Here is a 22,380-nt window from a genome sequence, read left to right as displayed (position 1 = left end):
ATGAACCTTATTTATGTGCCTAGCCACTGGATACGTGGGGTCATCATTAGTGATTGCTCTGAGGTGTTGTAGCACCCGCACATGGGCAGGGTGGATAGTGCTGCCCACGTATTGTTTTTTGCAACTACATTGCAAGACATAGACTGCATAGTCCGTCTTGCACGAGTAGTTTTCCCGAATCTCCAGTGGTTGTTTCCTATATGGCACATCTAATTTTGTCGTGTTAAGGCCATACTGGCACGCTTTGCACTTTATGCACTTAAAGAAACCCTTGCTGCTTTTCAGCCATGGTGGTTTATTCCTTTTCAGGGATGGAGTATTTACAAAAATCTCATCTTTCATGCTTTTTGCCTTTCTAAAAGTGACTTGTCGGACTTTATTGCACTTGCTGCCTATCACTGGGTCATTACGTACTATTGGCCAGTGCCTATAGATGATCTTTCTTACTTGTTTATGGTAGGCATTATATCCTGTGATCAAGCGAGGGATGTTAGTGCTTTGTTTAGACATTGTTGCATTAGGTGCATGTTTGAACAATAGATCTCTTGTGTTCTTGGTGTCACTCTTGCTTGCTGCCATTTCTAGCGTTTGTTTAGTGTACCCTCTGCTGGTCAGTCTGCTAAATAGGTTTGCCTTAGACTCTTCATATGTTTCTTCTGTGCTACAATTACGTCGCATTCTCAAGCACTCTGCATAAGGGATACTGTTAATTAAGCTTCTTGGGTGAAAACTGGAGGCATGTAGGATCGTATTGCCTGATGTTGGTTTACGGTATGTTTTAGATTGTATCTTGCCATCCAGCACAAATAGTTCCAAATCTAAGAAATTGATCCTACTACTACTGGTAGTGCATGTGAATTTTAAATTCAAGCTGTTTTCATTTAGATGTTCAGCAAAATCTCTTGCACTTTCCTCACTGCCTTTCCATATGGCAAAGATGTCGTCAATATAGCGACTATAATGTGCTATATTTTCGGACATTTCTGCGCTGAAATTCTTCATGAGTACTTGCTCCTCCCACCAGCCCATATGCAAATTAGCATAGCTGGGGGCGAAGCAAGTACCCATGGCCGTCCCCTGCATCTGCTTGTACAACAATTTGTCAAAGGTGAATATATTGTTCATCAAACACCATTCAGTCATTTGTATCAACATTTGAGTCTGTGCATACAAGTCAATGGGTCTGCTGCTTAAATAGTGCCTGATTGCGTTAAGTCCATCCCGGTGTCTTATGCTCGTATATAAGCTTTGCACATCAAGAGTCATAAATATAAAGTCAGACTGCCATTTTATGTCATAGATTTTCTTCAAAAAGTCACCAGTGTCTTTCGTATAGGAAGGCAATGATTTCACAAAGGGTTGTAAATAATAGTCAATGAATCGGCTAGTGCTCTCAAAGAGGCCCCCAATGGCTGATATAATTGGCCTTCCTGGAGGGCATGTCGCATTTTTATGTACCTTTGGTATTAGGTACAGATTAAGGATGACTGGATAATCTGTTTTCAAAAACTGAAATTCCTGTCTAGAAATGATACCTGTACTTTTCCAATCATAAAGACTCTTATTGTATCTGTCTTGTATGGTAGATATATTTGTTGTACTTATTCTCTGATAGCATTCTCTGTCTGACAGTTGCAGCTGTGCTTCAGTATTATACATGTCTAAAGGCCAGAGCACAACATTCCCGCCTTTGTCTGACCAACGTACGACTATGTCACTCCTGTCTTTGATTTTTCTCATGATATTGTCGTATGTCCGTCTCTCACTTTGGTTTGTTTTGGAAAACTCATTACTACTTTCCCATGGGAGTTCTTTCAGATCCTTAATAACTTTGTCCGAAAAAATGTCTATGGAATCTTTGGGCATATTAGGACAGAACGTTGATCTTGGTTTAAATGGAGTTTTAGTGGTGCCTGTTATATCTAGCCCAGCATGCTGAGCCGCTTGCTGTGTGTTTAATCCGCCCGTTCTTTCTTCTGTATCCAAGTCTGCCATTTCCTTTATAAATGCCATATCCTCAATCCGCCACTCATTGGTTTCCTCATTTGGTTTTTCATTTTCTATAGTCATATTGTCTCTATTATTAAAGAAATGTTTGTTAAGCTTCAGTTTTCTTGTGAATTGATGTAAATCAATCCTTGTCTGTGTATAGTTGAAGTTTGTTCTCTTGCAAAATGATAATCCTAATGAAAGAGTCTCTTCTTCTTTATCTGTTAAGTTAATGACTGTATTTTTATTCTCTGGTGCCATATAGGTTACCGCCTGTTGTATCTTCTGTACGTTCGTTTTTTCGTATATATATATGGCAAAACATAACATTCCCTCGTAGAAGAAATCGGAGGCCAGAGGGGTTTCCAGGGTCAAACAAACAGCTTTATTCCATCAGGTTACAGTGGCGGTGAATGCATTTCGGCAGTAGTGCCTTCTTCAGCGCCCTGCGCTGTAACGAGTCCATCACCTGAGTGTTACTTCCTGCTTGTAAGTACGTGTAAGCACTAGTGCCCCTCCCCCTGAAACGATCGGCACACCTGTGGTAGTTCAAGAAGTGGCAAAGAACTACCAGCCCCAGAGTGCACTGTGCCGGGGCTGCTGAGTTGGTGGCATGGGAGAGTGGGACAGACGGTAGGTCCGTGCCGACAAGCAGGAAAGTGGTGCGGGATTACTCAGACCACTTCAGAAGTCCACGTCTGTGACCTTGGGTCCCCTCGTGCCACTCGGCAAGTCCTTCCAGGTCCGCTATTGGGTGGGGGCTGCCCAGTGGAGGCGTCACGTCCCAGCGAGGTAAAATACCTCAATCCATCCATGCAAGCCTGCAATTTCTGGCGGTCACCGGAGTAATCGTTCCCACAATCAAAAACGCTGCAAGCAGCCAAAGGCCAAGTAGACTTCGGGACACTAATTGAGCAGGGCCTTCCGTGTTGCACCCTTGACCAGCGCAAAATATGTGGCAAAACATTCCCTCGTAGAAGAAATCGGAGGCCAGAGGGGTTTCCAGGGTCAAACAAACAGCTTTATTCCATCAGGTTACAGTGGCGGCGAATGCATTTCGGCAGTAGTGCCTTCTTCAGCGCCCTGCTCTGTAACGAGTCCATCACCTTAGTGTTACTTCCTGCTTGTAACTACGTGTCAGCACTAGTGCCCCTCCCCCTGAAACGATCGGCACACCTGTAGTAGTTCAAGAAGTGGCAAAGAACTACCAGCCCCAGAGTGCACTGTGCCGGCGCTGCTGAGTTGGTGGCATGGGAGAGTGGGACAGACAGTAGGTCCCTGCCGACAAGCAGGAAAGTGGTGCGGGATTACTCAGACCACTTCAGAAGTCCACGTCTGTTTCCTTGGGTCCCCTCGTGCCGCTCGGCCAGTCCTTCCAGGTCCGCTATTGGGTGGGGGCTGCCCAGTGGAGGCGTCTCGTCCCAGCGAGGTAAAATACCTCAATCCATCCATGCAAGCCTGCAATTTCTGGCGGTCACTGGAGTAATCGTTCCCACGATCAAAAATGCTGCAAGCAGCCAAACGCCAAGTAGACTCCGGGACACTAATTGAGCAGGGCCTTCCTTGTTGCACCCTTGACCAGCGCAAAATATGTGGCAAAACATTCCCTCGTAGAAGAAATCGGAGGCCAGTGGGGTTTCCAGGGTCAAACAAACAGCTTTATTCCATCAGGTTACAGTGGCGGCGAATGCATTTCGGCAGTAGTGCCTTCTTCAGCGCCCTGCGCTGTAACGAGTCCATCACCTGAGTGTTACTTCCTGCTTGTAAGTGCGTGTCAGCACTAGTGCCCCTCCCCCTGAAACGATCGGCACACCTGTGGTAGTTCAAGAAGTGGCAAAGAACTACCAGCCCCAGAGTGCACTGTGCCGGCGCTGCTGAGTTGGTGGCATGGGAGAGTGGGACAGACGGTAGGTCCGTGCCGACAAGCAGGAAAGTGGTGCGGGATTACTCAGACCACTTCAGAAGTCCACGTCTGTGACCATGGGTCCCCTCCTGCCGCTCGGCCAGTCCTCCAGGTCCGCTATTGGGTGGGGGCTGCCCAGTGGAGGCGTCACGTCCCAGCGAGGTAAAATACCTCAATCCATCCATGCAAGCCTGCAATTTCTGGCGGTCACCGGAGTAATCGTTCCCACGATCAAAAACGCTGCAAGCAGCCAAACGCCAAGTAGACTCCGGGACACTAATTGAGCAGGGCCTTCCGTGTTGCACCCTTGACCAGCGCAAAATATGTGGCAAAACATTCCCTCGTAGAAGAAATCGGAGGCCAGAGGGGTTTCCAGGGTCAAACAAACAGCTTTATTCCATCAGGTTACAGTGGCGGCGAATGCATTTCGGCAGTAGTGCCTTCTTCAGCGCCCTGCGCTGTAACGAGTCCATCACCTGAGTGTTACTTCCTGCTTGTAAGTACGTGTCAGCACTAGTGCCCCTCCCCCTGAAACGATCGGCACACCTGTGGTAGTTCAAGAAGTGGCAAAGAACTACCAGCCCCAGAGTGCACTGTGCCGGCGCTGCTGATTTGGTGGCATGGGAGAGTGGGACAGACGGTAGGTCCGTGCCGACAATGAGGAAAGTGGTGCGGGATTACTCAGGCCACTTCAGAAGTCCACGTCTGTGACCTTGGGTCCCCGCGTGCCGCTTGGCCAGTCCTTCCAGGTCCGCTATTGGGTGGGGGCTGCCCAGTGGAGGCGTCACGTCCCAGCGAGGTAAAATACCTCAATCCATCCATGCAAGCCTGCAATTTCTGGCGGTCACCGGAGTAATCGTTCCCACGATCAAAAACGCTGCAAGCAGCCAAACGCCAAGTAGACTCCGGGACACTAATTGAGCAGGGCCTTCCGTGTTGCACCCTTGACCAGCGCAAAATATGTGGCAAAACATTCCCTCGTAGAAGAAATCGGAGGCCAGAGGGGTTTCCAGGGTCAAACAAACAGCTTTATTCCATCAGGTTACAGTGGCGGCGAATGCATTTCGGCAGTAGTGCCTTCTTCAGCGCCCTGCGCTGTAACGAGTCCATCACCTGAGTGTTACTTCCTGCTTGTAAGTACGTGTCAGCACTAGTGCCCCTCCCCCTGAAACGATCGGCACACCTGTGGTAGTTCAAGAAGTGGCAAAGAACTACCAGCCCCAGAGTGCACTGTGCCGGCGCTGCTGATTTGGTGGCATGGGAGAGTGGGACAGACGGTAGGTCCGTGCCGACAATGAGGAAAGTGGTGCGGGATTACTCAGGCCACTTCAGAAGTCCACGTCTGTGACCTTGGGTCCCCGCGTGCCGCTTGGCCAGTCCTTCCAGGTCCGCTATTGGGTGGGGGCTGCCCAGTGGAGGCGTCACGTCCCAGCGAGGTAAAATACCTCAATCCATCCATGCAAGCCTGCAATTTCTGGCGGTCACCGGAGTAATCGTTCCCACGATCAAAAACGCTGCAAGCAGCCAAACGGCAAGTAGACTCCGGGACACTAATTGAGCAGGGCCTTCCGTGTTGCACCCTTGACCAGCGCAAAATATGTGGCAAAACATTCCCTCGTAGAAGAAATCGGAGGCCAGAGGGGTTTCCAGGGTCAAACAAACAGCTTTATTCCATCAGTTTACAGTGGCGGCGAATGCATTTCGGCAGTAGTGCCTTCTTCAGCGCCCTGCGCTGTAACGAGTCCATCAGCTGAGTGTTACTTCCTGCTTGTAAGTACGTGGCAGCACTAGTGCCCCTCCCCCTGAAACGATCGGCACACCTGTGGTAGTTCAAGAAGTGGCAAAGAACTACCAGCCCCAGAGTGCACTGTGCCGGCGCTGCTGAGTTGGTGGCATGGGAGAGTGGGACAGACGGTAGGTCCGTGCCGACAAGCAGGAAAGTGGTGCGGGATTACTCAGACCACTTCAGAAGTCCACGTCTGTGACCTTGGGTCCCCTCGTGCCGCTCGGCCAGTCCTTCCATGTCCACTATTGGGTGGGGGCTGCCCAGTGGAGGCGTCTCATCCCAGCGAGGTAAAATACCTCAATCCATCCATGCAAGCCTGCAATTTCTGGTGGTCACCGGAGTCATCGTTCCCACGATCAAAAACGCTGCAAGCAGCCAAATGCCTAGTAGACTCCGGGACACTAATTGAGCAGGGCCTTCCGTGTTGCACCCTTGACCAGCGCAAAATATGTGGCAAAACATTCCCTCGTAGAAGAAATCGGAGGCCAGAGGGGTTTCCAGGGTCAAACAAACAGCTTTATTCCATCAGGTTACAGTGGCGGCATATGCATTTCGGCACTAGTGCCTTCTTCAGCGCCCTGCGCTGTAACGAGTCCATCAGCTGAGTGTTACTTCCTGCTTGTAAGTACGTGGCAGCACTAGTGCCCCTCCCCCTGAAACGATCGGCACACCTGTGGTAGTTCAAGAAGTGGCAAAGAACTACCAGCCCCAGAGTGCACTGTGCCGGCGCTGCTGAGTTGGTGGCATGGGAGAGTGGGACAGACGGTAGGTCTGTGCCGACAAGCAGGAAAGTGGTGCGGGATTACTCAGACCACTTCAGAAGTCCACGTCTGTGACCCTGGGTCCCCTCGTGCCGCTCGGTCAGTCCTTCCATGTCCGCTATTGGGTGGGGGCTGCCCAGTGGAGGCGTCTCGTCCCAGCGAGGTAAAATACCTCAATCCATCCATGCAAGCCTGCAATTTCTGGCGGTCACCGGAGTAATCGTTCCCACGATCAAAAACGCTGCAAGCAGCCAAACGCCAAGTAGACTTCGGGACACTAATTGAGCAGGGCCTTCCGTGTTGCACCCTTGACCAGCGCAAAATATGTGCCAAACATTCCCTCGTAGAAGAAATCGGAGGCCAGAGGGGTTTCCAGGGTCAAACAAACAGCTTTATTCCATCAGGTTACAGTGGCGGCGAATACATTTCGGCAGCAGTGCCTTCTTCAGCGCCCTGCGCTGTAACGAGTCCATCACCTGAGTGTTACTTCCTGCTTGTAAGTACGTGTCAGCACTAGTGCCCCTCCCCCTGAAACGATCGGCACACCTGTGGTAGTTCAAGAAGTGGCAAAGAACTACCAGCCCCAGAGTGCACTGTGCCGGCGCTGCTGAGTTGGTGGCATGGGAGAGTGGGACAGACGGTAGGTCTGTGCCGACAATGAGGAAAGTGGGGCGGGATTACTCAGACCACTTCAGAAGTCCACGTCTGTGACCTTGGGTCCCCGCGTGCCGCTTGGCCAGTCCTTCCAGGTCCGCTATTGGGTGGGGGCTGCCCAGTGGAGGCGTCACGTCCCAGCGAGGTAAAATACCTCAATCCATCCATGCAAGCCTGCAATTTCTGGCGGTCACCGGAGTAATCGTTCCCACGATCAAAAACGCTGCAAGCAGCCAAACGCCAAGTAGACTCCGGGACACTAATTGAGCAGGGCCTTCCGTGTTGCACCCTTGACCAGCGCAAAATATGTGGCAAAACATTCCCTCGTAGAAGAAATCGGAGGCCAGAGGGGTTTCCAGGGTCAAACAAACAGCTTTATTCCATCAGGTTACAGTGGCGGTGAATGCATTTCGGCAGTAGTGCCTTCTTCAGCGCCCTGCGCTGTAACGAGTCCATCACCTGAGTGTTACTTCCTGCTTGTAAGTACGTGTAAGCACTAGTGCCCCTCCCCCTGAAACGATCGGCACACCTGTGGTAGTTCAAGAAGTGGCAAAGAACTACCAGCCCCAGAGTGCACTGTGCCGGGGCTGCTGAGTTGGTGGCATGGGAGAGTGGGACAGACGGTAGGTCCGTGCCGACAAGGAGGAAAGTGGTGCGGGATTACTCAGACCACTTCAGAAGTCCACGTCTGTGACCTTGGGTCCCCTCGTGCCGCTCGGCCAGTCCTTCCATGTCCGCTATTGGGTGGGGGCTGCCCAGTGGAGGCGTCTCGTCCCAGCGAGGTAAAATACCTCAATCCATCCATGCAAGCCTGCAATTTCTGGTGGTCACCGGAGTAATCGTTCCCACGATCAAAAACGCTGCAAGCAGCCAAATGCCTAGTAGACTCCGGGACACTAATTGAGCAGGGCCTTCCGTGTTGCACCCTTGACCAGCGCAAAATATGTGGCAAAACATTCCCTCGTAGAAGAAATCGGAGGCCAGAGGGGTTTCCACGGTCAAACAAACAGCTTTATTCCATCAGGTTACAGTGGCGGCAAATGCATTTCGGCACTAGTGCCTTCTTCAGCGCCCTGTGCTGTAACGAGTCCATCAGCTGAGTGTTACTTCCTGCTTGTAAGTAGTGGCAGCACTAGTGCCCCTCCCCCTGAAACGATCGGCACACCTGTGGTAGTTCAAGAAGTGGCAAAGAACTACCAGCCCCAGAGTGCACTGTGCCGGCGCTGCTGAGTTGGTGGCATGGGAGAGTGGGACAGACGGTAGGTCCGTGCCGACAAGCAGGAAAGTGGTGCGGGATTACTCAGACCACTTCAGAAGTCCACGTCTGTGACCCTGGGTCCCCTCGTGCCGCTCGGTCAGTCCTTCCATGTCCGCTATTGGGTGGGGGCTGCCCAGTGGAGGCGTCTCGTCCCAGCGAGGTAAAATACCTCAATCCATCCATGCAAGCCTGCAATTTCTGGCGGTCACCGGAGTAATCGTTCCCACGATCAAAAACGCTGCAAGCAGCCAAATGCCTAGTAGACTCCGGGACACTAATTGAGCAGGGCCTTCCGTGTTGCACCCTTGACCGGCGCAAAATATGTGGCAAAAATGTCCCTCGTAGAAGAAATCGGAGGCCAGAGGGGTTTCCAGGGTCAAAAAAACAGCTTTATTTCATCAGGTTACAGTGGCGGCGAATGCATTTCGGCATAGTGCCTTCTTCAGCGCCCTGCGCTGTAACGAGTCCATCACCTGAGTGTTACTTCCTGCTTGTAACTACGTGTCAGCACTAGTGCCCCTCCCCCTGAAACGATCAGCACACCTGTGGTAGTTCAAGAAGTGGCAAAGAACTACCAGCCCCAGAGTGCACTGTGCCGGGGCTGCTGAGTTGGTGGCATGGGAGAGTGGGACAGACAGTAGGTCCGTGCCGACAAGCAGGAAAGTGGTGCGGGATTACTCAGACCACTTCAGAAGTCCACGTCTGTGACCTTGGGTCCCCTCGTGCCGCTCGGCCAGTCCTTCCAGGTCCGCTATTGGGTGGGGGCTACCCAGTGGAGGCGTCTCCTCCCAGCGAGGTAAAATACCTCAATCTATCCATGCAAGCCTGCAATTTCTGGCGGTCACCGGAGTAATCGTTCCCACGATCAAAAACGCTGCAAGCAGCCAAACGCCAAGTAGACTCCGGGACACTAATTGAGCAGGGCCTTCCGTGTTGCACCCATGACCAGCGCAAAATATGTGGCAAAACATTCCCTTGTAGAAGAAATCGGAGGCCAGAGGGGTTTCCAGGGTCAAACAAACAGCTTTATTCCATCAGGTTACAATGGCGGCGAATGCATTTCGGCAGTAGTGCCTTCTTCAGCGCCCTGCGCTGTGACGAGTCCATCACCTGAGTGTTACTTCCTGCTTGTAAGTACATGTCAGCACTAGTGCCCCTCCCCCTGAAACGATCGGCACACCTGTGGTAGTTCAAGAAGTGGCAAAGAACTACCAGCCCCAGAGTGCACTGTGCCGGGGCTGCTGAGTTGGTGGCATGGGAGAGTGGGACAGACGGTAGGTCCGTGCCGACAAGGAGGAAAGTGGTGCGGGATTACTCAGACCACTTCAGAAGTCCACGTCTGTGACCTTGGGTCCCCTCGTGCCGCTCGGCCAGTCCTTCCAGGTCCACTATTGGGTGGGGGCTGCCCAGTGGAGGCGTCACGTCCCAGCGAGGTAAAATACCTCAATCCATCCATGCAAGCCTGCAATTTCTGGCGGTCACCGGAGTAATCGTTCCCACGATCAAAAACGCTGCAAGCAGCCAAACGCCAAGTAGACTCCGGGACACTAATTGAGCAGGGCCTTCCGTGTTGCACCCTTGACCAGCGCAAAATATGTGGCAAAACATTCCCTCGTAGAAGAAATCGGAGGCCAGAGGGGTTTCCAGGGTCAAACAAACAGCTTTATTCCATCAGGTTACAGTGGCGGCGAATGCATTTCGGCAGTAGTGACTTATTCAGCACCCTGCGCTGTAACGAGTCCATCACCTGAGTGTTACTTCCTGCTTGTAAGTACGTGTCAGCACTAGTGCCCCTCCCCCTGAAACGATCGGCACACCTGTGGTAGTTCAAGAAGTGGCAAAGAGCTACCATCCCCAGAGTGCACTGTGCCTGCGCTGCTGAGTTGGTGGCATGGGAGAGTGGGACAGACGGTAGGTCCGTGCCGACAAGCAGGAAAGTGATGCGGGATTACTCAGACCACTTCAGAAGTCCACGTCTGTGACCATGGGTCCCCTCGTGCCGCTCGGCCAGTCCTTCCAGGTCCGCTATTGGGTGGGGGCTGCCCAGTGGAGGCGTCACGTCCCAGCGAGGTAAAATACCTCAATCCATCCATGCAAGCCTGCAATTTCTGGCGGTCACCGGAGTAATCGTTCCCACGATCAAAAACGCTGCAAGCAGCCAAACGCCAAGTAGACTCCGGGACACTAAATGAGCAGGGCCTTCCGTGTTGCACCCTTGACCAGCGCAAAATATGAGGCAAAACATTCCCTCGTAGAAGAAATCGGAGGCCAGAGGGGTTTCCAGGGTCAAACAAACAGCTTTATTCCATCAGGTTACAGTGGCGGCGAATGCATTTCGGCAGTAGTGCCTGCTTCAGCGCCCTGCGCTGTAACGAGTCCATCACCTGAGTGTTACTTCCTGCTTGTAAGTACGTGTCAGCACTAGTGCCCCTCCCCCTGAAACGATCGGCACACCTGTGGTAGTTCAAGAAGTGGCAAAGAACTACCAGCCCCAGAGTGCACTGTGCCGGGGCTGCTGAGTTGGTGGCATGGGAGAGTGGGACAGACGGTAGGTCCGTGCCGACAAGGAGGAAAGTGGTGCGGGATTACTCAGACCACTTCAGAAGTCCACGTCTGTGACCTTGGGTCCCCTCGTGCCGCTCTGCCAGTCCTTCCAGGTCCGCTATTGGGTGGGGGCTGCCCAGTGGAGGCGTCACGTCCCAGCGAGGTAAAATACCTCAATCCATCCATGCAAGCCTGCAATTTCTGGCGGTTACCGGAGTAATCGTTCCCACGATCAAAAACGCTGCAAGCAGCCAAACGCCAAGTAGACTCCGGGACACTAATTGAGCAGGGCCTTCAGTGTTGCACCCTTGACCAGCGCAAAATATGTGGCAAAACATTCCCTCGTAGAAGAAATCGGAGGCCAGAGGGGTTTCCAGGGTCAAACAAACAGCTTTATTCCATCAGGTTACAGTGGCGGCGAATGCATTTCGGCAGTAGTGCCTTCTTCAGCGCCCTGCGCTGTAACGAGTCCATCACCTGAGTGTTACTTCCTGCTTGTAAGTACGTGTCAGCACTAGTGCCCCTCCCCCTGAAACGATCGTCACACCTGTGGTTGTTCAAGAAGTGGCAAAGAACTACCAGCCCCAGAGTGCACAATGCCGGCGCTGCTGAGTTGGTGGCATGGGAGAGTGGGACAGACGGTAGGTCCATGCCGACAAGCAGGAAAGTGGTGCGGGATTACTCAGACCACTTCAGAAGTCCACGTCTGTGACCTTGGGTCCCCTCGTGCCGCTCGGCCAGTCCTTCCATGTCCGCTATTGGGTGGGGGCTGCCCAGTGGACGCGTCTCGTCCCAGCGAGGTAAAATACCTCAATCCATCCATGCAAGCCTGCAATTTCTGGCGGTCACCGGAGTAATCGTTCCCACGATCAAAAACGCTGCAAGCAGCCAAATGCCAAGTAGACTCCGGGACACTAATTGAGCAGGGCCTTCCGTGTTGCACCGGTGACCAGCGCAAAATATGTGGCAAAACATTCCCTCGTAGAAGAAATCGGAGGCCAGAGGGGTTTCCAGGGTCAAACAAACAGCTTTATTCCATCAGGTTACAGTGGCGGCGAATGCATTTCGGCAGTAGTGCCTTCTTCAGCACCCTGCTCTGTAACGAGTCCATCACCTGAGTGTTACTTCCTGCTTGTAACTACGTGTCAGCACTAGTGCTCCTCCCCCTGAACCGATCGGCACACCTGTGGTAGTTCAAGAAGTGGCAAAGAACTACCAGCCCCAGAGTGCACTGTGCCGGCGCTGCTGAGTTGGTGGCATGGGAGAGAGGGACAGACAGTATGTCCGTGCCGACAAGCAGGAAAGTGGTGCGGGATTACTTAGACCACTTCAGAAGTCCACGTCTGTGACCTTGGGTCCCCTTGTGCCGCTCGGCCAGTCCTTCCAGGTCCGCTATTGGGTGGGGGCTGCCCAGTGGAGGCGTCTCGTCCCAGCGAGGTAAAATACCTCAATCCATTAATGCAAGCCTGCAATTTCTGGCGGTCACCGGAGTAATCGTTCCCACGATCAAAAACGCTGCAAGCAGCCAAACGCCAAGTAGACTCCGGGACACTAATTGAGCAGGGCCTTCCGTGTTGCACCCTTGACCAGCGCAAAATATGTGGCAAAACATTCCCTCGTAGAAGAAATCGGAGGCCAGAGGGGTTTCCAGGGTCAAACAAACAGCTTTATTCCATCAGGTTACAGTGGCGGCGAATGCATTTCGGCAGTAGTGCCTTCTTCAGCGCCTGCGCTATAACGAGTCCATCACCTGAGTGTTACTTCCTGCTTGTAAGTGCGTGTCAGCACTAGTGCCCCTCCCCCTGAAACGATCGGCACACCTGTGGTAGTTCAAGAAGTGGCAAAGAACTACCAGCCCCAGAGTGCACTGTGCCGGCGCTGCTGAGTTGGTGGCATGGGAGAGTGGGACAGACGGTAGGTCCGTGCCGACAATGAGGAAAGTGGTGCGGGATTACTCAGACCACTTCAGAAGTCCACGTCTGTGACCTTGGGTCCCCTCGTGCCGCTAGGCCAGTCCTTCCAGGTCCGCTATTGTGTAGGGGCTGCCCAGTGGAGGCGTCACGTCCCAGGGAGGTAAAATACCTCAATCCATCCATGCAAGCCTGCAATTTCTGGCGGTCACCGGAGTAATCGTTCCCACGATCAAAAACGCTGCAAGCAGCCAAACGCCAAGTAGACTCCGGGACACTAATTGAGCAGGGCCTTCCGTGTTGCACCCTTGACCAGCGCAAAATATGTGGCAAAACATTCCCCCGTAGAAGAAATCGGAGGCCAGAGGGGTTCCAGGGTCAAACAAACAGCTTTATTCCATCAGGTTACAGTGGCGGCGAATGCATTTCGGCAGTAGTGCCTTCTTCAGCGCCCTGCGCTGTAACGAGTCCATCAGCTGAGTGTTACTTCCTGCTTGTAAGTACGTGTCAGCACTAGTGCCCCTCCCCCTGAAACGATTGGCACACCTGTGGTAGTTCAAGAAGTGGCAAAGAACTACCAGCCCCAGAGTGCACTGTGCCGGCGCTGCTGAGTTGGTGGCATGGGAGAGTGGGACAGACGGTAGGTCCATGCCGACAAGCAGGAAAGTGGTGTGGGATTACTCAGACCACTTCAGAAGTCCACGTCTGTGACCTTGGGTCCCCTCGTGCCGCTCAGCCAGTCCTTCCAGTTCCGCTATTGGGTGGGGGCTGCCCAGTGGGGGCGTCACGTCCCAGCGAGGTAAAATACCTCAATCCATCCATGCAAGCCTGCAATTTCCGGCGGTCACCGGAGTAATCGTTCCCACGATCAAAAACGCTGCAAGCAGCAAAACGCCAAGTAGACTCCGGGACACTAATTGAGCAGGGCCTTCCGTGTTGCACCCTTGACCAGCGCAAAATATGTGGCAAAACATTCCCTCGTAGAAGAAATCGGAGGCCAGAGGGGTTTCCAGGGTCAAACAAACAGCTTTATTCCATCAGGTTACAGTGGCGGCGAATGCATTTCGGCAGTAGTGCCTTCTTCAGCGCCCTGCGCTGTAACGCGTCCATCAGCTGAGTGTTACTTCCTGCTTGTAAGTACGTGTCAGCACTAGTGCCCCTCCCCCTGAAATGATCGGCACACCTGTGGTAGTTCAAGAAGTGGCAAAGAACTACCAGCCCCACAGTGCACTGTGCCGGCGCTGCTGAGTTGGTGGCATGGGAGAGTGGGACAGACGGTAGGTCCGTGCCGACAAGCAGGAAAGTGGTGCGGGATTACTCAGACCACTTCAGAAGTCCATGTCTGTGACCTTGGGTCCCCTCGTGCCGCTCGGCCAGTCCTTCCATGTCCGCTATTGGGTGGGGGCTGCCCAGTGGAGGCGTCTCGTCCCAGCGAGGTAAAATACCTCAATCCATCCATGCAAGCCTGCAATTTCTGGTGGTCACCGGAGTAATCGTTCCCACGATCAAAAACGCTGCAAGCAGCCAAATGCCTAGTAGACTCCAGGACACTAATTGAGCAGGGCCTTCCGTGTTGCACCCTTGACCAGCGCAAAATATGTGGCAAAACATTCCCTCGTAGAAGAAATCGGAGGCAGAGGGGATTCCAGGGTCAAACAAACAGCTTTATTCCATCAGGTTACAGTGGCGGCGAATGCATTTCGGCAGTAGTGCCTTCTTCAGCGCCCTGCTCTGTAACGAGTCCATCACCTGAGTGTTACTTCCTGCTTGTAAGTGCGTGTCAGCACTAGTGCCCCTCCCCCTGAAACGATCGGCACACCTGTGGTAGTTCAAGAAGTGGCAAAGAACTACCAGCCCCAGAGTGCACTGTGCCGGCGCTGCTGAGTTGGTGGCATGGGAGAGTGGGACAGACGGTAGGTCCGTGCTGACAAGCAGGAAAGTGGTGCGGGATTACTAAGACCACTTCAGAAGTCCACGTCTGTGACCTTGGGTCCCCTCGTGCCGCTAGGCCAGTCCTTCCAGGTCCGCTATTGGGTGGGGGCTGCCCAGTGGAGGCGTCACGCCCCAGCGAGGTAAAATACCTCAATCCATCCATGCAAGCCTGCAATTTCCGGCGGTCATCGGAGTAATCGTTCCCACGATCAAAAACGCTGCAAGCAGCAAAACGCCAAGTAGACTCCGGGACACTAATTGAGCAGGGCCTTCTGTGTTGCACCCTTGACCAGCGCAAAATATGTGGCAAAACATTCCCTCGTAGAAGAAATCGGAGGCCAGAGGGGTTTCCAGGGTCAAACAAACAGCTTTATTCCATCAGGTTACAGTGGCGGCAAATGCATTTCGGCACTAGTGCCTTCTTCAGCGCCCTGCGCTGTAACGAGTCCATCACCTGAGTGTTACTTCCTGCTTGTAAGTACATGTCAGCACTAGTGCCCCTCCCCCTGAAACGATCGGCACACCTATGGTAGTTCAAGAAGTGGCAAAGAACTACCAGCCCCAGAGTGCACTGTGCCGGCGCGGCTGAGTTGGTGGCATGGGAGAGTGGGACAGACGGTAGGTCCGTGCCAACAAGGAGGAAAGTGGTGCGGGATTACTCAGACCACTTCAGAAGTCCACGCCTGTGACCTTGGGTCCCCTCGTGCCGCTCGGCCAGTCCTTCCATGTCCGCTATTGGGTGGGGGCTGCCCAGTGGAGGCGTCTCGTCCCAGCGAGGTAAAATACCTCAATCCATCCATGCAAGCCTGCAATTTCTGGCGGTCACCTGAGTAATAGTTCCCACGATCAAAAACGCTGCAAGCAGCCAAATGCCTAGTAGACTCCGGGACACTAATTGAGCAGGGCCTTCCGTGTTGCACCCTTGACCAGCGCAAAATATGTGGCAAAAATGTCCCTCGTAGAAGAAATCGGAGGCCAGAGGGGTTTCCAGGGTCAAACAAACAGCTTTATTTCATCAGGTTACAGTGGCGGCGAATGCATTTCGGCAGTAGTGCCTTCTTCAGCGCCCTGCGCTGTAACGAGTCCATCACCTGAGTGTTACTTCCTGCTTGTAACTACGTGTCAGCACTAGTGCCCCTCCCCCTGAAACGATCGGCACACCTGTGGTAGTTCAAGAAGTGGCAAAGAACTACCAGCCCCAGAGTGCACTGTGCCGGGGCTGCTGAGTTGGTGGCATGGGAGAGTGGGACAGACGGTAGGTCCGTGCCGACAAGGAGGAAAGTGGTGCGGGATTACTCAGACCACTTCAGAAGTCCACGTCTGTGACCTTGGGTCCCCTCGTGCCGCTCGGCCAGTCCTTCCAGGTCCGCTATTGGGTGGGGGCTGCCCAGTGGAGGCGTCACGTCCCAGCGAGGTAAAATACCTCACTCCATCCATGCAAGCCTGCAATTTCTGGCGGTCACCGGAGTAATCGTTCCCACGATCAAAAACGCTGCAAGCAGCCAAACGCCAAGTAGACTCCGGGACACTAAATGAGCAGGGCCTTCCGTGTTGCACCCTTGACCAGCGCAAAATATGAGGCAAAACATTCCCTCGTAGAAGAAATCGGAGGCCAGAGGGGTTTCCAGGGTCAAACAAACAGCTTTATTCCATCAGGTTACAGTGGCGGCGAATGCATTTCGGCAGTAGTGCCTGCTTCAGCGCCCTGCGCTGTAACGAGTCCATCACCTGAGTGTTACTTCCTGCTTGTAAGTACGTGTCAGCACTAGTCCCCCTCCCCCTGAAACGATCGGCACACCTGTGGTAGTTCAAGAAGTGGCAAAGAACTACCAGCCCCAGAGTGCACTGTGCCGGGGCTGCTGAGTTGGTGGCATGGGAGAGTGGGACAGACGGTAGGTCCGTGCCGACAAGGAGGAAAGTGGTGCGGGATTACTCAGACCACTTCAGAAGTCCACGTCTGTGACCTTGGGTCCCCTCATGCCGCTCTGCCAGTCCTTCCAGGTCCGCTATTGGGTGGGGGCTGCCCAGTGGAGGCGTCACGTCCCAGCGAGGTAAAATACCTCAATCCATCCATGCAAGCCTGCAATTTCTGGCGGTCACCGGAGTAATCGTTCCCACGATCAAAAACGCTGCAAGCAGCCAAACGCCAAGTAGACTCCGGGACACTAATTGAGCAGGGCCTTCAGTGTTGCACCCTTGACCAGCGCAAAATATGTGGCAAAACATTCCCTCGTAGAAGAAATCGGAGGCCAGAGGGGTTTCCAGGGTCAAACAAACAGCTTTATTCCATCAGGTTACAGTGGCGGCGAATGCATTACGGCAGTAGTGCCTTCTTCAGCGCCCTGCGCTGTAACGAGTCCATCACCTGAGTGTTACTTCCTGCTTGTAAGTACGTGTCAGCACTAGTGCCCCTCCCCCTGAAACGATTGTCACACCTGTGGTTATTCAAGAAGTGGCAAAGAACTACCAGCCCCAGAGTGCACAATGCCGGCGCTGCTGAGTTGGTGGCATGGGAGAGTGGGACAGACGGTAGGTCCATGCCGACAAGCAGGAAAGTGGTGCGGGATTACTCAGACCACTTCAGAAGTCCACGTCTGTGACCTTGGGTCCCCTCGTGCCGCTCGGCCAGTCCTTCCATGTCCGCTATTGGGTGGGGGCTGCCCAGTGGACGCGTCTCGTCCCAGCGAGGTAAAATACCTCAATCCATCCATGCAAGCCTGCAATTTCTGGCGGTCACCGGAGTAATCGTTCCCACGATCAAAAACGCTGCAAGCAGCCAAATGCCAAGTAGACTCCGGGACACTAATTGAGCAGGGCCTTCCGTGTTGCACCGTTGACCAGCGCAAAATATGTGGCAAAACATTCCCTCGTAGAAGAAATCGGAGGCCAGAGGGGTTTCCAGGGTCAAACAAACAGCTTTATTCCATCAGGTTACAGTGGCGGCGAATGCATTTCGGCAGTAGTGCCTTCTTCAGCACCCTGCTCTGTAATGAGTCCATCACCTGAGTGTTACTTCCTGCTTGTAACTACGTGTCAGCACTAGTGCCCCTCCCCCTGAAACGATCGGCACACCTGTGGTAGTTCAAGAAGTGGCAAAGAACTACCAGCCCCAGAGTGCACTGTGCCGGCGCTGCTGAGTTGGTGGCATGGGAGAGTGGGACAGACAGTAGGTCCGTGCCGACAAGCAGGAAAGTGGTGCGGGATTACTTAGACCACTTCAGAAGTCCACGTCTGTGACCTTGGGTCCCCTCGTGCCGCTCGGCCAGTCCTTCCAGGTCCGCTATTGGGTGGGGGCTGCCCAGTGGAGGCGTCTCGTCCCAGCGAGGTAAAATACCTCAATCCATCCATGCAAGCCTTCAATTTCTGGTGGTCACCGGAGTAATCGTTCCCACGATCAAAAACTCTGCAAGCAGCCAAATGCCAAGTAGACTCCGGGACACTAATTGAGCAGGGCCTTCCGTGTTCCACCGTTGACCAGCGCAAAATATGTGGCAAAACATTCCCTCGTAGAAGAAATCGGAGGCCAGAGGGGTTTCCAGGGTCAAACAAACAGCTTTATTCCATCAGGTTACAGTGGCGGCGAATGCATTTCGGCAGTAGTGCCTTCTTCAGCGCCCTGCGCTGTAACGAGTCCATCAGCTGAGTGTTACTTCCTGCTTGTAAGTACGTGTCAGCACTAGTGCCCCTCCCCCTGAAACGATTGGCACACCTGTGGTAGTTCAAGAAGTGGCAAAGAACTACCAGCCCCAGAGTGCACTGTGCCGGCGCTACTGAGTTGGTGGCATGGGAGAGTGGGACAGACGGTAGGTCCATGCCGACAAGCAGGAAAGTGTTGCGGGATTACTCAGACCACTTCAGAAGTCCACGTCTGTGACCTTGGGTCCCCTCGTGCCGCTCAGCCAGTCCTTCCAGTTCCGCTATTGGGTGGGGGCTGCCCAGTGGAGGCGTCACGTCCCAGCGAGGTAAAATACCTCAATCCATCCATGCAAGCCTGCAATTTCCGGCGGTCACCGGAGTAATCGTTCCCACGATCAAAAACGCTGCAAGCAGCAAAGCGCCAAGTAGACTCCGGGACACTAATTGAGCAGGGCCTTCCGTGTTGCACCCTTGACCAGCGCAAAATATGTGGCAAAACATTCCCTCGTAGAAGAAATCGGAGGCCAGAGGGGTTTCCAGTGTCAAACAAACAGCTTTATTCCATCAGGTTACAGTGGCGGCGAATGCATTTCGGCACTAGTGCCTTCTTCAGCGCCCTGCGCTGTAACGAGTCCATCAGCTGAGTGTTACTTCCTGCTTGTAGGTATGTGGCAGCACTAGTGCCCCTCCCCCTGAAATGATCGGCACACCTGTGGTAGTTCAAGAAGTGGCAAAGAACTACCAGCCCCAGAGTGCACTGTGCCGGCGCTGCTGAGTTGGTGGCATGGGAGAGTGGGACAGACAGTAGGTCCGTGCCGACAAGCAGGAAAGTGGTGCGGGATTACTTAGACCACTTCAGAAGTCCACGTCTGTGACCTTGGGTCCCCTCGTGCCGCTCGGCCAGTCCTTCCAGGTCCGCTATTGGGTGGGGGCTGCCCAGTGGAGGCGTCTCGTCCCAGCGAGGTAAAATACCTCAATCCATCCATGCAAGCCTGCAATTTCTGGCGGTCACCGGAGTAATCGTTCCCACGATCAAAAACGCTGCAAGCAGCCAAACGCCAAGTAGACTCCGGGACACTAATTGAGCAGGGCCTTCCGTGTTGCACCCTTGACCAGCGCAAAATATGTGGCAAAACATTCCCTCGTAGTAGAAATCGGAGGCCAGAGGGGTTTCCAGGGTCAAACAAACAGCTTTATTCCATCAGGTTACAGTGGCGGCGAATGCATTTCGGCAGTAGTGCCTTCTTCAGCGCTCTGCGCTATAACGAGTCCATCACCTGAGTGTTACTTCCTGCTTGTAAGTGCGTGTCAGCACTAGTGCCCCTCCCCCTGAAACGATCGGCACACCTGTGGTAGTTCAAGAAGTGGCAAAGAACTACCAGCCCCAGAGTGCACTGTGCCGGCGCTGCTGAGTTGGTGGCATGGGAGAGTGGGACAGACAGTAGGTCCGTGCTGACAAGCAGGAAAGTGGTGCGGGATTATTAAGACCACTTCAGAAGTCCACGTCTGTGACCTTGGGTCCCCTCGTGCCGCTAGGCCAGTCCTTCCAGGTCCGCTATTGGGTGGGGGCTGCCCAGTGGAGGCGTCACGTCCCAGCGAGGTAAAATACCTCAATCCATCCATGCAAGCCTGCAATTTCTGGCGGTCATCGGAGTAATCGTTCCCACGATCAAAAACGCTGCAAGCAGCAAAACGCCAAGTAGACTCCGGGACACTAATTGAGCAGGGCCTTCCGTGTTGCACCCTTGACCAGCGCAAAATATGTGGCAAAACATTCCCTCGTAGAAGAAATCGGAGGCCAGAGGGGATTCCAGGGTCAAACAAACAGCTTTATTCCATCAGGTTACAGTGGTGGCAAATGCATTTCGGCACTAGTGCCTTCTTCAGCGCCCTGCGCTGTAACGAGTCCATCAGCTGAGTGTTACTTCCTGCTTGTAAGTACATGGCAGCACTAGTGCCCCTCCCCCTGAAACGATCAGCACACCTGTGGTAGTTCAAGAAGTGGCAAAGAACTACCAGCCCCAGAGTGCACTGTGCCGGCGCTGCTGAGTTGGTGGCATGGGAGAGTGGGACAGACGGTAGGTCCGTGCCGACAAGCAGGAAAGTGGTGCGGGATTACTCAGACCACTTCAGAAGTCCACGTCTGTGACCCTGGGTCCCCTCTTGCCGCTCGGTCAGTCCTTCCATGTCCGCTATTGGGTGGGGGCTGCCCAGTGGAGGCGTCTCGTCCCAGCAAGGTAAAATACCTCAATCCATCCATGCAAGCCTGCAATTTCTGGCGGTCACCGGAGTAATCGTTCCCACGATCAAAAACGCTGCAAGCAGCCAAATGCCAAGTAGACTCCGGGACACTAATTGAGCAGGGCCTTCCGTGTTGCACCCTTGACCAGCGCAAAATATGTGGCAAAACATTCCCTCGTAGATGAAATCGGAGGCCAGAGGGGTTTCCAGGGTCAAACAAACAGCTTTATTCCATCAGGTTACAGTGGCGGCGAATGCATTTCGGCAGTAGTGCCTTCTTCAGCGCCCTGCGCTGTAACGAGTCCATCACCTGAGTGTTACTTCCTGCTTGTAAGTACATGTCAGCACTTGTGCCCCTCCCCCTGAAACGATTGGCACACCTATGGTAGTTCAAGAAGTGGCAAAGAACTACCAGCCCCAGAGTGCACTGTGCCGGCGCTGCTGAGTTGGTGGCATGGGAGAGTGGGACAGACGGTAGGTCCGTGCCGACAAGGAGGAAAGTGGTGCGGGATTACTCAGACCACTTCAGAAGTCCACGTCTGTGACCTTGGGTCCCCTCGTGCCGCTCGGCCAGTCCTTCCAGGTCCGCTATTGGGTGGGGGCTGCCCAGTGGAGGCGTCACGTCCCAGCGAGGTAAAATACCTCACTCCATCCATGCAAGCCTGCAATTTCTGGCGGTCACCGGAGTAATCGTTCCCACGATCAAAAACGCTGCAAGCAGCCAAACGCCAAGTAGACTCCGGGACACTAAATGAGCAGGGCCTTCCGTGTTGCACCCTTGACCAGCGCAAAATATGAGGCAAAACATTCCCTCGTAGAAGAAATCGGAGGCAAGAGGGGTTTCCAGGGTCAAACAAACAGCTTTATTCCATCAGGTTACAGTGGCGGCGAATGCATTTCGGCAGTAGTGCCTGCTTCAGCGCCCTGCGCTGTAACGAGTCCATCACCTGAGTGTTACTTCCTGCTTGTAAGTACGTGTCAGCACTAGTCCCCCTCCCCCTGAAACGATCGGCACACCTGTGGTAGTTCAAGAAGTGGCAAAGAACTACCAGCCCCAGAGTGCACTGTGCCGGGGCTGCTGAGTTGGTGGCATGGGAGAGTGGGACAGACGGTAGGTCCGTGCCGACAAGGAGGAAAGTGGTGCGGGATTACTCAGACCACTTCAGAAGTCCACGTCTGTGACCTTGGGTCCCCTCATGCCGCTCTGCCAGTCCTTCCAGGTCCGCTATTGGGTGGGGGCTGCCCAGTGGAGGCGTCACGTCCCAGCGAGGTAAAATACCTCAATCCATCCATGCAAGCCTGCAATTTCTGGCGGTCACCGGAGTAATCGTTCCCACGATCAAAAACGCTGCAAGCAGCCAAACGCCAAGTAGACTCCGGGACACTAATTGAGCAGGGCCTTCAGTGTTGCACCCTTGACCAGCGCAAAATATGTGGCAAAACATTCCCTCGTAGAAGAAATCGGAGGCCAGAGGGGTTTCCAGGGTCAAACAAACAGCTTTATTCCATCAGGTTACAGTGGCGGCGAATGCATTACGGCAGTAGTGCCTTCTTCAGCGCCCTGCGCTGTAACGAGTCCATCACCTGAGTGTTACTTCCTGCTTGTAAGTACGTGTCAGCACTAGTGCCCCTCCCCCTGAAACGATTGTCACACCTGTGGTTATTCAAGAAGTGGCAAAGAACTACCAGCCCCAGAGTGCACAATGCCGGCGCTGCTGAGTTGGTGGCATGGGAGAGTGGGACAGACGGTAGGTCCATGCCGACAA

The sequence above is a fragment of the Lissotriton helveticus genome, chromosome 1_2 (genome assembly GCF_964261635.1).
Source record: "Lissotriton helveticus chromosome 1_2, aLisHel1.1, whole genome shotgun sequence".
Classification (NCBI taxonomy): domain Eukaryota; kingdom Metazoa; phylum Chordata; class Amphibia; order Caudata; family Salamandridae; genus Lissotriton; species Lissotriton helveticus.
The sequence above is the reverse complement of the archived record's forward strand: the minus strand, read 5'-3'. Positions refer to the sequence as shown.